The sequence below is a fragment of the Calonectris borealis genome, chromosome 2 (assembly GCF_964195595.1).
Source record: "Calonectris borealis chromosome 2, bCalBor7.hap1.2, whole genome shotgun sequence".
Taxonomy (NCBI): Eukaryota; Metazoa; Chordata; class Aves; order Procellariiformes; family Procellariidae; genus Calonectris; species Calonectris borealis.
Genome location: NC_134313.1, coordinates 105735200 through 105751013, shown reverse-complemented (window position 1 = coordinate 105751013; position 15814 = coordinate 105735200). Strand labels below are relative to the sequence as shown.

The 15814-nt window shown below is 39.9% G+C and overlaps 1 protein-coding gene across 3 annotated transcripts in view; it reads left to right on the top strand.

Moving 5' to 3' along the window:
• Positions 1-15814, top strand: part of SLC66A2 (solute carrier family 66 member 2) — a 68557-nt gene that overhangs the window by 17401 nt on the left and 35342 nt on the right. The window lies entirely within an intron of this gene.

The following is a 15814-nucleotide window of genomic DNA, read 5'->3' as shown; positions in this document are numbered from 1 at the left end:
AAACCAGTTTTTTGAAGATGGTTGAATTCACCGCATTGTGTGTCTCAATGATATCTTCCTTTTTCCTTCCCCAAGCTAGACAAGCAAAATATTACATGATACAGGAGTATCTTTCAGCATTGTTCAGAATGCTAGATAAGAAATTTCCCACAACACTTGATGTTCAAGCAAAATACCTGCATCCTTTTGAAATTTTCTGGCTTGTTCCCCTCTTTCATTAGAGCAGCCTCAAAATTGTTATTTAGGAATTAGTAACACTTAAGGTGAGAGCTTCCAATCTTCAGTTTCAGAGTTGGAATCTATGTTCTTTAATTTGCCTAAGAAAGAGGAAATATTAGGTGCAAACCAGCTTTGCAGTATTTTCAACTTTTAGTAGTTTGGAAAGACAGTTTTAGTCAAGTCATGGTAATTTTGTTTTAAATTAGTTGGGGTATCACATTAAGGAAGTTATACCAACTAGAGAAACAGAAGTTCCCCAAAGTCAACTTTTAGACTAATTTTAATGGAACTGATTCAGAATCTCACATTGATACTAGTTATGCTCTGTTGCAATTCTCAAGTTAGTAAAGGGTCAACCGAAAAAATAGAGGGTAAAGAAGAATATTACTGGTGCAAAAGGAGAGTCTCTACTTTTATATTTGTCAACACACACAGTTAATTAAACTGGAGTTAGCTCTGAGAAACACTACCAAAGAGTAATATTAACCTGAGTGCTTTCTTGAAGCCATAAGACCATTCCTGCTAAGGTTAAATAGACTCTCTTTTAATGATTCATCTTCTGGATCTCCCCTTTCAGATTTAGGGGCAAAATGCACGCTTTGGGAAATTTACCTTTTTTGGTCTGATACCAGTATTTTGCAAAGCACCTTTTCCTTTTGTATTTTCAAAACATTTTTTTCTGGACTTGGTATCAAACTATTTTGATTTTCTGTTTGCCTTTAATTCTAGTTTGTAGTCATTCTCATTGGCTTGCAACACTAACCAATGGAATGTAAACTTTAAGCAGTCCTGTCTTCCTTGTGCCTATATTCCCGCTGTCTTTTACCAGTATTCAGCAATGCTTCATTTACAGTGTCAGACCTAGAAACAGCTGTCTGTGCTCCTAGTTATGATTAAGTGGATTACTTAAAAATGCTTCGAGTGGTTAAAATTAAATAGAAATAAAAAACTTAATGTGACCTTTAACTCATTTCAGATTTTTTTTCCTTGTCTTTTTTTGGTTAAAACGTCATTTGCTTGGTAGTTTGATAGCTTAAAAAGCTGAGGTTTGTGGAAAAAAGCATCATACCTCTTAATGCAACTGATTTAAGTCTGAAACATTTGGTTAAAAAATGTTACTTGAAGATTATTTTGGAATTGCTTAGCAAAATGGGATTAATTGAATTATCACGAAGGAACAGGACAGTCTTACATTACTGCTTAGAAGTTTAAAGACTGGGCTGGGCAGGTCTGTTGAAATGTGGTCATTCTTACTGGTGTAAACAAATTAGAGATATTTTGAGGTGTTTGTGTGTAGTATACATGCAGAAGTGTGTCCTGGTGGTTTAAAGAGTGGAATGCATGGTGCTTTATGTCACAGTGTAAGTCATACTTCAATTTACAGAGGGCTTAACTGAGCTATGTCCTGCAGTGCTGTGTTTTGCTACAGCTCTGGGGAACTCAGAGTAACAGGAGTATTTGCTATACTTTCATGTGGCAGTGCATTGTCACAATGTCTTTTAATGAGTTTTGATTAAACTTTTGTTCAAGAAGAACAAATTGGCTTTTTCATTTCCCCTGTTTATTTCAGGGGGAAATGAATTTTCAGTGGTGTAAAAAAAATGTTCTTCAATATCTTTTTAGGCTTCAGAAACCATTATATTACTTTCTTTTTCCAGTTACATAGTAAATGCTCTGTATATTGCATTTGTAATTGAAGATTGACTATCCAATGACACTGTTTTGTTGTAGAATTGTTGAACCGTTAATCTGAAAATGTACTGGTCTACCAATGAATTTCAGGTGAACTTGTTAGGTAAATACCGCGGCATTTGTTTGATGCCTGTCTCTGAATAGGAGCTGAGCTCCTGCTGAGCTCCCTGGGATTGTTTTTAGATATATTTTGTTGTCAGTAATCCAACAAACCACTTAACGTGTGGAAAAACAGTGGCATTATCTAAAAAAGCCTTTATCTGGCCCATGACTCTGAAAACTGACTTTCTAGCAGTCAGTACTGAGGGGAGTTGAGGATGTGGGGGAAGGTTGCTGCAGTTTCACTGACCTAAGTAAAAAAAATATCATTTACAGTATGGTGGTCCCCAGAGCATAGGGTTTCCTGATTTCATACAGAAATAAAATTATTCCCCTCTTATTCTAGGCAAAGGAAGGATTAAAAAGGGTTAAGGAGCTCCTGTTCTGAAGGAATAACACTTTATTCCCTTTTTTATTCCCTTTGTTTTCTAATGCAAGTATCTAGTTCTACCTAGTGCCTGCTAGCATTTGATGGCTACCGCTGAGGCTGAGCAAAGCTGCAGTTGAATGATGTTTGTTTGTTTGTTCTTTACCTTGATGAGATGTTTTAGAACAAATGTGGATAAATGTCTTAATCTGTTACACTAAAATACAAGTTTCCTATATATATATTTTGAGCCCTGTGAGTGTTGGAGATTGTTGGGGCAGAAGTAACAGAACGCTTAACAAAACATTGCTCCAAAGAAGCTGTATCTTTTCAAGTTGTTTAGAGTGGTCTCGTTGGTGTGCCAGGCAAGTCTCAAAGTGAATGTGACTTGCTCCATTTTTTGCAAGTAGATGTTTCAACATTTTGAAGGACACTTCTGGTACATCACAAGGGTTTTCCTTCCTTCTATGAAGTTGGTTTTGAAACTTGACATATTACTGAACCCTGAACCTTGCTTTTATCCCAAACAAAAAGTTATCCAAGTAACAGTAAGTTTTAAAACAATAGTAATAAAATGACAAAAACTTAGATTCACCAAATACCTGTTGCAAAAATATTTAAAACTACTTCTTTTTTTTAGGGGAAAAAAATGTAAAATGTCTGTGGAGTTAACTTCACAGAGTTAGTAGCTGCGTAATAATGAAGAGAAAATAGTAATGTGAATTAAGCGGGTGCAGACGTCTGCTACATGGTTTCCACTGGCAGTGTGACAACCTGGTAAATAACTCACACTTTCATCTCTTCTTTTGTCCGCACTCTTTACTTAACTCAGGGCATCAGTTGGCCTGTGGTAAATTAAGTGTTGGCATACTCTAGAACAGCACTAATACGTTACATGTACCGTGAAGGATGTAAACTTTATTTAATCGGCTCTCTGGCTCCCTCTGTTCAGAGTGTTTGGTGGTTTGGGTTCAGCAGGGGTGTCTGGCTTGCAAACGTTCAGGCGTGCGCTGTGATTTTCCGCGGGTACTCTGCAAACGTGCGAATGTGCTTCTCTTCCAGGCCTCGACATCTTGAACAAAGCTGAAGACAGAGCAGAGACACAGTTTCCCTTGGCTGGTTGTGGGCAGCACTTTGGTTTCGTTGAAACCATTACACCATGCTCTCTAGTAGTTGAATTCCCTTTGCAGCTGCTGTGCAGTTAAATACGTAACAAAAGCACAGTTGTTGCTGGGATGCAGCTGCCACCACCTCTGTCTGTGCATAACTGCACATGGACGTGAAGGGGTTTAGATCCCTTCTCCCAAGGATTATATGTATCCTTGTTAGACTAATTTCAGAGTGCTTTTGTTGATCTTTTGGGGAGGGTGTCTGGGAGAGGGGGTTATAATGGTGTCTCTGTGTGAAACTAGGATGCCAAAAGGATTTTTTTTTTGTTTATTAATGGAGTTCTAGTTGTTGAAGAATTCATGTCTACTTTGCCTGAGGAAATGGCACCCACCTGCATCAGCACTTTGGTTGTAGTTCTGTGTATGATGGGAACAGTTATTTCCCTTTGCCTTTATCTGCATTGATATTTAGACCTTTTCAGGAGACAAAACAAGAAATGGAGATTCTAAGGATGAAGTGGCAATTTTCAATTTGTTGTAAGTAAATACTTAAGTTGAAAACTGTAGAATCTTTGGGGTTTTTTAAATGCATAATTTTGGTTTCTTCTTAGCTGATGTTGCAGATGAAACAAACAGAAGTCTGGAAAATAATTTGTCTATCCAGGTATGGGTCTGTGCTGAAGGTCTAAGTTACTATTCAGGCATTTCAGAATAATTCAGTCCAAGTAGAACACTATTAATTTTTTTTAAAGGAACTTACAAATCTTTTGCATCCTGAACGGGTAAGTTTTTTTTTTAACTACAGGTGCAGACAGAGGGAATAGTTTCATTAAAAAGGTTGTTCTTTTATTTTCCTGGGGGATTTACGTTTCCTGAACCATTGCAAAACCAATACTGAAATAGTTCTATTTCAGAAAACTTGAGAAAAATGAATTTGAGTCAGTCTGTTTTCTAGGGCCAATGTTATGTTTCTCAGTAGATACTCTCTTTCAAGCTTCAAAGTTCCATTTAGTGTAAATCTTTCTTCAGCTCCTCAGGCTAATGGGCCTTGAATGAAAAGTTGTACTGTGGCCTTTTCTGTCCTGTTGAAAAGTGTTGGAAGTTAATCAGTAGGAGGGCATACCTTTTTGCAGGCATATCTAGTAGTATTCAGAAGTTATAAAAGGAAAGAATAAGTTTATCTACTTAAATCCTGTATTCCAGAGAGACATTTTCCTTTTAGAAAAGACAGCTTTCCACCAGGCCATTTGATGCACTGAGTATTTTACATTCGGTGATAAGTTTAAGTAGCATCCCTGGACTTTGAGGGCTGTATTGGAAGGGTCATTGTAAAAATTTTTTTTTCAAAAGGCTTGAGAAACTGGAGCTGCCACCCACAACTTCTTTGGTTCTTAAACTGAAACCTCCAAAACCTTAAGGGCTGAAGGGATTATTCTTATCTCAAGCATAATGTGGGTAATAACGTTTTGCTTATATATTGTAGAGCACACAGTAACTTGTAGTCAAACTGATGCATCATCATGGTTTAAAAATCTACCCATTGTTGATCTGAAAGGTCCAAAGTACCACTTGGTAATGTGAAATGTCCTCCGTTTTTAAATTTTAACAGGTTAGCTTTGAACAGGAGGCTGGACTAGATGTTCTGCAGAGGACTCTTGCAATCCAAGCTTCTGTGGGATTGTAGATAAAATATTCTGCTGATGGTTTACTATGAGGCCACCACATGCAATTTGAAAATACAGTCCTTTTGTTCCTTTCACTCGTGTCACCATTTCAGCGTAGGATATATATTTTATTAGCTAATGAAGAATACTTCTACAATAATCAGAAATACACTATATTCTTAATTTTGTCAGCTGTATTAGCTTTGTAATGTTTTGCATCACACATGTTAATTCATCTGGCTCCTGTCATTGGTGGTAATCAAACAATATACATCTTCTCTATCCCTAGAACAGGGAGTTGAGAAGAAGGTGTTACATGTGTTTACTAGTGATCAGGGCAGGGAACTTGGAGGACTGTGTTAGGTTTTTGGGGCTACCACATTTTAAATTTACTATTTAGCTCCCTTTAAGTTTTCAGCTTACAGCCAGTAGGGAAAACAGCCAGCCAGGGACTTGTAAAATCTCTACTGAGTCAGAATGGTTTCAGTAAGAGGTTATTTAGTGGTAGAGCAGTATGTTCAGACCTGTGTTGCGGGCCTTCTAAGCCCTCCTTTTGCACCAGCCTTGCTACTGCTTTTGAATGGCTTCAACCTGAAAATGGAAGCAGGCCATTCTTTTTATTTACTTCTAATGCAGTTTACAGTGCTTGTGTTTATAGTTTAAAATGATCTGCCAGGTTGAGTGTAGCAATTGAAGGGCCCATGCCTATTCTGAAAGCTACAAGGAGAAAGAGCTGGAGGAAGGGTGGTTGGATGAGGGTGGAGAGGCAGGGTGTGGATGCAGGCTAGGTGGAGTGAAGGAGGCTTGTACAGTGAGGAGGGCTTTCCTTTGCCCTGTAGAATGGAGTGCACACTCAGTGGTTGGGGGTGCTGGGAAGGAGGAGTGCAGCTGTTGTTCTTTCAGCCTCTCTTTATTTTAAAAAAAAAAAAAAAAAAAAGTGGGCAGGGAAAAGAAATAAATCCTTATCGGCTGCCAGGAAATTCTAATTTTATCTTAAATTAAGGGAAAACCATGTTTTAACACTGGGAGAAGAGAGGGAGGTGGTAAAGGTGGCTCTCCAGCTTGGCGCAAGCAGTAATACCAAGAGGTATCACAGGAGGCAAGGCTTAGCGCTGTGTTTCTGGAGTGTGCTGCTCGGGGTTCTTGTTGGCTCTGACTGCTGGTGCCCCTGCCCAGCCCTTCAGCAGTCCCTGTGAGGCCTGTCACCCAGCTGTAGTCGTGGAAAGAAGACTACTTAAACAGGTTCTGTTGGAAGAACTGTGCGGCGGCAGAAATATTACTTCTGATACAAGTACCGCTTCTAGTCGGTGGTGTGGTGGGGAAATAAACCTGTGAATAAAATGTCAATTTTGCTTGTGCTGCATGTATTTTAACTGGAGGAAGGAGAGCTCATAGCAACATCTAGCCACATGAGGGTGCTCTTGGGTTTCCAAATCTTGCTTGCTGAGCCACTCGTCTGGAACCTGGGAGAGGAGTCTGATCTTGCTTTTAGGCCTGCGGTGGTAACTGTACAAATAGTGAATAAACAGAGATTTTGAAAAAACCTTTTCCCTCGTGGTGGAAGCCAGAATAATTAGTTGCTGTAATAACATCAGTGGTGAAACATCTAAGTGTTCAAATACAATCGATTTGGCTGCCCATCCTGCAGATCAGGGAACACATATGCAGCAAAGCTGCTGCTTCAGTTTGTTAGATGTGAGAAGTTTTTGCAGTTGCCTACTTCTTGAGCATGCCACATGTCATTGTATACTTGGTCATGTCTAGATCCAAATGGTGAGATTTGTTCTTTAAACAAGGTCACAGAATAATTTGGCTTGGAAGGGACCTGTGAAGTTATTTGCTCCATTTCCCTGCTTGAAGCAGGTCCAGTGAGATAAGGTTGCTCAGGGCCATGTCTGGGTGAGTTGTGGGTATCTCCAGAGATGGAGATTCCACAACCTCTCTGGCACCTGTGCCAGTGTCTGACCATCCTCATGGTGATAAAGTTTTTCTTCCATCTAATGGGAATTTCCCTTGTTGTAACTCATGTCTGTTTCCTCCTGTCCCGTCACCGTGTGTGTTCAAGAAGACCCTGCCTCCATCTTCTTTACACTCTCCCCTTAGCTGCAGGCAGCAAGAAGCCTTCATTTCTCAAAGCTGAACAAACTTCGTTCTCTTAGCCTCTTCATGTACACCATGTACCTCAGCCCTTTAATCATCTTGGTGGCTCACCACTGGGCTCATTTCAGTAGGTCATTGTCTGTCTTGTACTTGGGAGCCCAAAACTGAACATTACTTCAGGTACAGTTTTGTGGGTATGGAATAGAGAGGAATTAACACTTCCCTCCATCTGTTGGCCACACACTCGCTCAACTGTGCAGCCCAGTAAGTTATCAGCTGCCTTTGCCAGGAGCACACACTGCTGACTCGTGCTCAAGTTGTCTGCCAGGCTGCCCTCCGCTAGTATACAAATCTGCTCTCTAGGGAGTGAGCCTCCTGCACCCATACTGTGGTGTGGGGTTACTCCTTCCCAGCTTGTGATAACCCTGAACTTCACGGTATTCCTGTCAGCCCATATCTCCAGACTAAGATCCCTTTGAATAGCAGTGCTGTCCCTCAGTTTATCATGCACTTGCCCTAATTTGGTATCATTCATGAACTTACCATCATCCAGGTTGTTAATAAAAGATGTTAAAGAGCGTTGGCCATAGTATTGATCACTGTGATACTTTGCTAATAAAGATACTGTAGGAGACTGTCAACAGCCTTGCTAAAGGCACTATAAACAACATCCACTGCTCTCCTTTTGTCCTTAGAGACAGTCGTAATAGAAGGCAATCAGGTTGGTCAGCTGCAGTTTGCCCTTAGTAAATCTGCGCTGGCTGTTCCTAGTCACCTTCTCGTCCTTCATGTGCTTTGAAATGACTTCCACGAGGACTTCTTCCATAACCATCCCAGGGATGAGGTTAGCCTAACTGGCCTGTAGTTCCCTGGATCTTCCTCCTTGAAGATAGGTGTGATTTTTTTTTTTTTTCTTTTCTTCCCCTGCCCCCAGTCCTAGAGAACCTCTTCCAATCACCATGACCTTTCAGAGCAGCCTTGCAAAGACATCAGTTTGCACCCTCAACACCCTCAGATGCTTCCCATCTGTGTCCCATGACTTGCATAAATCCATCAATTTAGGTGCTCCCGAACTCATACCTTTCTGTTCTGTGGGTATTGCTTCACTCCCTCAACTTTGCTAGTAGGGCTCAGGAACTGTAGGGGGCAGGCCTTACCGGTGAAAGCACATTAAAGCATTGTTAATGCAAGAAGGCAATAGGTAAATTTAAAGCCATGGTGAGAATTAGTTTTCTAGCTTTCATTGTGATAGCCTGCTTTGCTGCTTGTCTGATGTCTTTCAGTTTCTGTAAGCAAAAAGGTGAGAAGAGAAACGATTTCTAGGTGATGGCCAAGTTGCCAGTTCAGTGCAAAAGGTGTAAGTAATGAACCATTTAAAGGGTAACTCAATTCCCCACAGACTTCAGAATAAACTTTCAAGCTGAGGTGGTTTTAGTTGTTAGTACAGATGCATTGATAGCTCACTTTTTTTTTTCCTAAGTGGTTTGTAATACTGGATGACATGGTGTGTGCCTAAAGAAGCGCTGTTGCCCAGCACTGCCTGCTCAGACATAATGGATTGTCTAGACAGCTTGCTAGGGGAAAAAATTCTGGCTGCAGCACATTTTTAGAATCTTGTTATAGATCCTGGCACATCCACATTTTGTACATTTCATGTATTTTTAAAGAATGTTATCTTTGCATTTATGTAAGTGGTGTAGAATCAACAGATCAACACATGAACATATCATCAGAGTCAACATATCAAGAGTTATGTTCTGTACAGGAGACGGGGGCATAGCTTGCACTCAGTTTCCACTGCTGACTCTTTTAAGTGGACTCCATATGAAAGACAGACATGCTGTCACTCTGGAAAGCTGCTCGTTTCATATGTTAAGGCCCTGCGTGCATCATTTGCTCAGGACTTGCTTCTGTTTACAGTTTGTCTTAGTCTGTTGGAAATGAGCCCTCTGAGATAACCATACCCACTGCAGTATACGGTGTGAGAGGAATGGACAATGAGATGACCCAAAGTCTGATACTTAGAAGTGCTGAGCTGGGTGGCAGCTCTCACTTGGTCCCAATTAAAATGGTGCTACAAGGGGCCAGTGTGACAGTAGGATGTCTGAGCTGACATAATATGCTCTGTGAACTACATGTGGAGGTGATGCTCAAGGTACATCCTGATTGTTGCACTCAGCCTGATTTATTTTTTCACTACATTTTATGTCCTATATATTTTATTAGCCTTCTTTTATTTGAAGTGCACTGGAAATATGAAGTTACTAGTTCCTACTAAGCTAGAAATAGGGAATATATTTAATAAGTCTACGTTTCTGAAGCTCTTATTTATAAATAATGACACGTTAACAAGACTTCTCCTTATGCAGGATATTGAAAGGCACTTATCATTGAAGCAGCAATGCTTTGCCATTTTCATTGCTGTATCAAGAGAAAACAAAATAAAACCTTTTTTATTTAGAGGCAAATGTCATGCTTTTAACCTGTAATGCACTACACTGACCATCCTTGATTGAAAACAATTAGGGATAGCTTTATTTTACTGAAAAATTCCCACCTTCCCCCCACTCCACACTCCCACTTTGCAAGCAGTGATGCACCAAAGATACATTTATTGGAGAAGGCTTTTCAAGCCCAAGATGGATGTTCCAAGTGAGAAGGAAGAAAGAGCTTTGCTACACTGTAGTTAGCCAGTTTCCCTGGGCTGTTTGCTTTTGGGAGATGACAGGAATCATCTCCCAGCTCTGATGCAGGAAAACCACACAGTGGAACCCAGGTGCTCTGTGTCTGTATCCCATGGGAGTGCTAAGCAAGGATCAATCAGAGCAGGGGGCTTAGGTGCTCCTGCTTTCCTGTATGCTCTTGATCCCCCGTTGCCGTCACAAAAAGGATGCATGCAGTCGGCTCTGTTTTGCCTTCACCCCCCATTTGGTTTGTGTCTGCCTCTGCCCCTGAATGCTCTTAGCATTGTAAAGACGGGAGCTGAAACAGTCCAGTTATGCAGGCTATAAGCCAGTATCATGGCACTGGCATGGGATATGAGAGACTGAGGTGGAGGTTCCTGCTTGCACAGATAACTCATAGTGTATCAGTCTGAGCAAAGGCTCTGATGGTCCCCCTGGAAGCCAGGCTGCAGGCAGGAGAGAGGGGCCTTGGTGGGAGCCTGAAGCAAGCATGCTAGCCCTTAGGCTATTTAGGTGCTCAGGTTCCCTGTCTTTGAATGTGCATATCTGAAAGAGCGTGATTTCCTCATGACTTGGAATGGAGAAACAACTGAAATCTCAGTGTTTCCCGTAAAAGAAAAAGGCCTCCTGTCTGGTTTTACCCTTGACTCGCCGGAGTCATCCACAGAAGCTGAAGGCAGGCCAGTCTCTCCCCGTTGATTGCAAAGGGCCTGTCCCTCGCTCAGGTTAGTGGATTGGTCTTGAGATCTCTCAAGTCTGGTGAGATGAATACTGCCCTCTGTGGTGTTGAGATCAGCACTGCATCATGGAAAACCTCCCTCTGCCTTACTAAGTTTTACTTACTAATTTTCTTTTGCGATGGTAAGTTCACAGTTGCCTTTATTTATGTTTATTTTTTTGAGTCATTTTATGGACCTGCAGGCCCAAGGCATGCTGAAGAACACAAGCCAAACTAAACACCCCTCTGGTGTGAATGCCAAATTGTCACTTCTGATGTTTGGCAGTTAACAGGTACCCAACGAACGACTTACAAATGCTGAATAGAAGAAATTTGTTTATGAATTATTCGCTAGTTCTGTTCCTGTGTGTAGGGGAGATGGGCATTATTATGGAAAATGGCGTAGACCTTGGTATTTAGTGTGGAGACTGTTTGATGGAAAGCTGCAGTAGCACAGACTTGGCCTATGTATAGAAGTTCATAACTAAACACTCCTGTTCTGTTGTACTTTTGACAATACAAGAAATTTGTTTCTTCTAAACTTTGTGTTTTAAGTGTCTTTTTCCTGTGCCCATACTCTATCTCATCTTCGGTGAGACATGATAGTCAACTTTCGAAGATAGGCAGTACATCATCATCTCACCCCCTGCCCTGGCTTGATACTTTTTACTATTCCATGCACCCTAAATAGATTATTTCAGAAGAAGTGATTACATTTGATATTGGGACAAATTATTTAGACATTTAGTGGTGTGACAGTGCAGTGTTCAGCAGTGCTGGCTTACAGCCACGTTCCAGATCACAGCCTGCTGGAGGGTTGTACAGTACATTGCATCAAGGGAGAGACAGGATTAAGGTGGAAGGATTTTTTTGCAAGCTGTATCAGTTCCTGAATTCACTTGAGAGAGAGTCTTGCCCCACAAAGAGTTGTTCCTGCTTTAAGGCCCAAGCTGTCTCCCTTCCAAAGACTAGTTCATTGAAGCTGTCATGAGGAAGTCTTATACTGTAAAAGATTTTTTCCTCTTTCTTTGGGTGGTTGGATTTGGAGCTGCCTTTGCAAATCATGATTTAAATTATCAAGCAAGTAATATGGAATAAAAGAAATTATTTTGTATCTCTCATTTACTTTACTAAAGAAAGCTTGGTTCACATGGTGATGTATATAGCAATATAGTCATTATGCTGAAGTCGGTTTTGTTGCTGATGAAGGAAATGTAATACCTATACATTTTAGTAATGGTACAGCATAATGTGTGATCTACTCAAATTACATTTTTTATCATGTTAAAAATACATTAAATGGTGATGTATTAGATTACTTTTACTTGTAACATATCAAACTGTTTTGGTTGAAAATTGATTTCAAATAGAAATGTGGAGTAACTTATTTAATTTTAAAAAATGTAAACAAACTGCAGTGTTTGTACTGAATGTCCATTTTCTGGAAACATGCTTTTTAAAAAAAAAACAAATAAAGCAGGTATTATTTTTAAATGAATTTTTAGTAAAATTAATTTACTCTTTTTTTTTTTGGTCATCTCATCCTTTTTTACTCTTAGTCATTATTCAAAGACACAGAACAAAGCAGGTGTTACTCAGCTCCGAATCAGTTTCTTATTGTTTGAATAAATGAGATATTTTTATTAAGCTAAACTGAAAAAGTAAAAAATTGTTCTTGCAGAAGCAGACAAAGCTTTCTAAGCTCTGGTTCCAGTGCATCAGCTAGTAATTCTTTAGATTAGTATTTGACTCGTTAAAGCTATGCAGTAAATGCTCAGTGATTTAAATGATCTTAATAGATTGGCAAACATAGGCCTCATTAGAAGTGTGCATAATGACGTTGTAAATTTTAATTTGTTTTATTTTCAGAGTAAATGTTTTTAACATCAAAATTTTATTTTATCTTGTTACTAAAATAATTATATGCAATCTCTATCTACATGAGGAGACGACGTAACACTGAGCGAGGTTGGGGAAGAAAGGATGTAACTTAGCTGTTCATGATAAGGTGCTTCCTGTATCCTCTTGAATCAACAGCAGAAAAGGTGTAATTTTTCGGTGAATCATGAATCTGTGGTGAGGGTCAGGGTGTACGCAGTCTCCCTCCAGACACTCAGATTGCTAGTAATCAGCATGTTTCCTTCCTTGTGGAGGGAACTATACCACCACTATTCCTGAAGTTATGAACATCTCCTTTCATGTGCATTTATTATGTGCCCTACTTTCTCTTTGCTCTGCTCTGTGATCAGTATGCATTACATCTACTGCATCAGGATCCTGTGTTCCCTCCCATGGGTAGCGGAAAAAATCCAAACCCCAGAATTCAGTTCTGGCAGATTTATTTTTACTTGCATTGTACATTTAAAAAAACGGGTCTTGTTCAGCCTGGATGATTCCATGGAGACATAGAAACTAGTGAAAGGAAGACAGATCCTGAGTATTTCAGGGAAACGTTTTTTATTTTTAATAGCTGCTTAAAGCTGCCTTATTTACTATTACTCATTGCAACTCAAAAGCCTGATGAGAACTTGGGAGATGCAACATTTTAAATATTCAGAACATTGTTGTTTCTTCACTTCAGGTATATGAGTTTCAGGTTTTTTTCCCCATCAAAATCAGGATCAATACTGCTGTTTCTAAAATACATAGACTGCTTTGGTTTTTATACACACTTCAGTAGCCTTTGCAAGCTTGTTGCATTTTTTGTGTGTGCATGTGTGCGTAGTTAATCTTTAAAATTTGAAGTCTATCTTTATATTTGTGATAATAAAAATTTTGCTATCCCCTCCTTACTTAAAGTGACTTTTTAGCAGGTTGCTTTGTAAATGTCACAAACTGTGCAGTTGTTGCTAAGTAAATTTTTTCCCACTCCTTATCTCCAGTTTGTATAGCCTTTGAAAAGAAACGGTTGCTGGTCTTGAAATTCTCTGCTTCCTGTCGCCCCCATTTTTTTGTCCATTTATACAAACCACCAAAACCTTGGAATGACTCCTTGCTTATGTTAAGGTTTTACACTGCTGCCCTTTCCTGTCTTTGCATGCCTTGGCATGTAAAAATCAGGAGCAGTTATTTCAGAAAATTTCTTCTGCCTCAAATTTTTTACTGTGTCTTCAGAGACAGTGTTTACTCCCTCATGCCTTTCTTCACCCCCTGTTGGGAGTAGGTTGTAGTAGAAGAACAAGTAACTGTGCACTCAGGGAATAGAGCAAACTTAATATCAGAACAGCTTAAAATAGTTTTGTCCACAAGCTCCTCATTAAATTTCTGTGTGCAGCAGATGTCAAAGAACTGCTCAGTCTTTGAAGAAATTTACTATTTCTTCACAGAAGAACACAGAAATTTAATGAGGAATTTGTGGATAGGACTATTGTTTGGCAGCTCATTGTTTATGGTTCACCTGTCATCATTCTCCCCGTCCCCTGCACTCCTGAGTACGGGATTTGTAAGGGACACAGCAACGGAGGGCAAATCCATGCATCACTTAGGAAAAAAAGGACCGTACCCTGTGGTGGCAGTCATCTCACTGGTGAACGCTGCCAGTGCACTGTCTTCTGCCTGTTTTGGTGTGGAGTTTTTTTGTTGTCCTTTTTAAAACTAACTGTATTTGTAAAGGGGCATAACAGCCAAAGTCTTTTGCCTCCAGCAGCGGCTGGGTGCCAGGATGTTTGGCAGGAATGCCAGCCTAAGATATTCCTGATCCTTTTTTTTCTTTTTTCCCCCCACTCATTCTTGCCCCCTCAGTTGTACTTACAGAATGGTTTGTGGGATTATGTTTTGAACCAAATAAGGGAACAGATCTGGCTTAAAATGCAGTCTTGTTCTTTTTTTTGTGTTAAATCTTAAAAAAAGAAAAAAAAAAAAGAAAAAAAAAGATAAACCCGGGATTTGTGGCTTCAGTGAGAAACGCTTCAGGGAGCTAAAAAGTTGTCTTGCTGTAGCTTGAGGGGGATGAGAGGGGCTTAAACTTCTGCTGGGAAATGTGAATAATTTGTGAATGCACACCTGTGTCACCACCAAACTCTTTATGACAGAGCAACTTACTTAAATCTACTACCATTACCTTTCTTTCCAGCTCTTGAAGATACGTTGACTATGGAGCATTAAACTGCAGACACAAGGTGTTCAGAAACTCTGCGGTATTCAGAAGTGCATCTTGCATAACAGCCACTGCTCATGTCAGAGCAGGGATTTATCTGTGGTCAAACTAAACAGCTGGGAAGTTGAAGGGGAAATTCTGTTTCAGGGTAGCTCTGTCTCACTTGGCTCCTCCAGTTACAAGTGCTGTAATCAGTAAGGCAGTCTGCAAGCACTCAAGTGAAACTCTGTACTGCTCTCCCTCCCTATAAATTCTTCCTGCTAATGCAATGAAGTCATTTGTGTGGAAATTCCTCCTGTTTGGTCACCGTATACAGTAATTTAGATCTGTGCAGACTTGTTGTTGTTTATGTAGAGTGAGTTTTGGTTTGCAGGTTGTGAGAGAACACTACAGGCATGTAGGTTCTGGAAAACCTACTGCTACCAGAAGTCCTTTTTTTTCCCTTTCCCTAGAAAGTCGTATGGAGATTGAAATTATTCCCAGCTTCATCTACCTACATTTTTTTTTAAAAAGTGGATGAATTTCCATAGTCAACTTTACAAATGTCAGTATATTTATGTCAGTATGTTTATGGTCGCAAATGAGAAATTAGAAGTTGAGATTTTTCTGCTACTGCTGGCCAGAAATTTGTGCATTGATTGTTGGGGATAAGGGTTGTCATTGGTGAATGGTCACATCTTCACAAACACACACATAAACTATTTCAATGAATTTGATCAAAGTTGTTCGTCTGGAAAGGGCAGAATTTATGCTGAGAATAGATGGTTCCTGACCTGACTGGGCAATAGCCTCATGACTCGGTTCTCCCTTAGGACATGGAAGAACCTAGGTGGAAGGTCCTTAATTCAAATCAGAGATGTTAAAAATTTGAACCTATTTCCCAAATCCCATCTGTATGTGTGCCTTTCTTATCCTCCCCCAGATTTTCCAAAGTCTTGCTTTTGTTCCAGCATAGAACAAAAATCCAGAAATACCAATTTATTTTTTTCAAAACGGGATTCTTGTTCACCAGCCTACCCTATTATTCTTAACTACAATAGATATTTGAAAGGAAGCCCTATGAAAT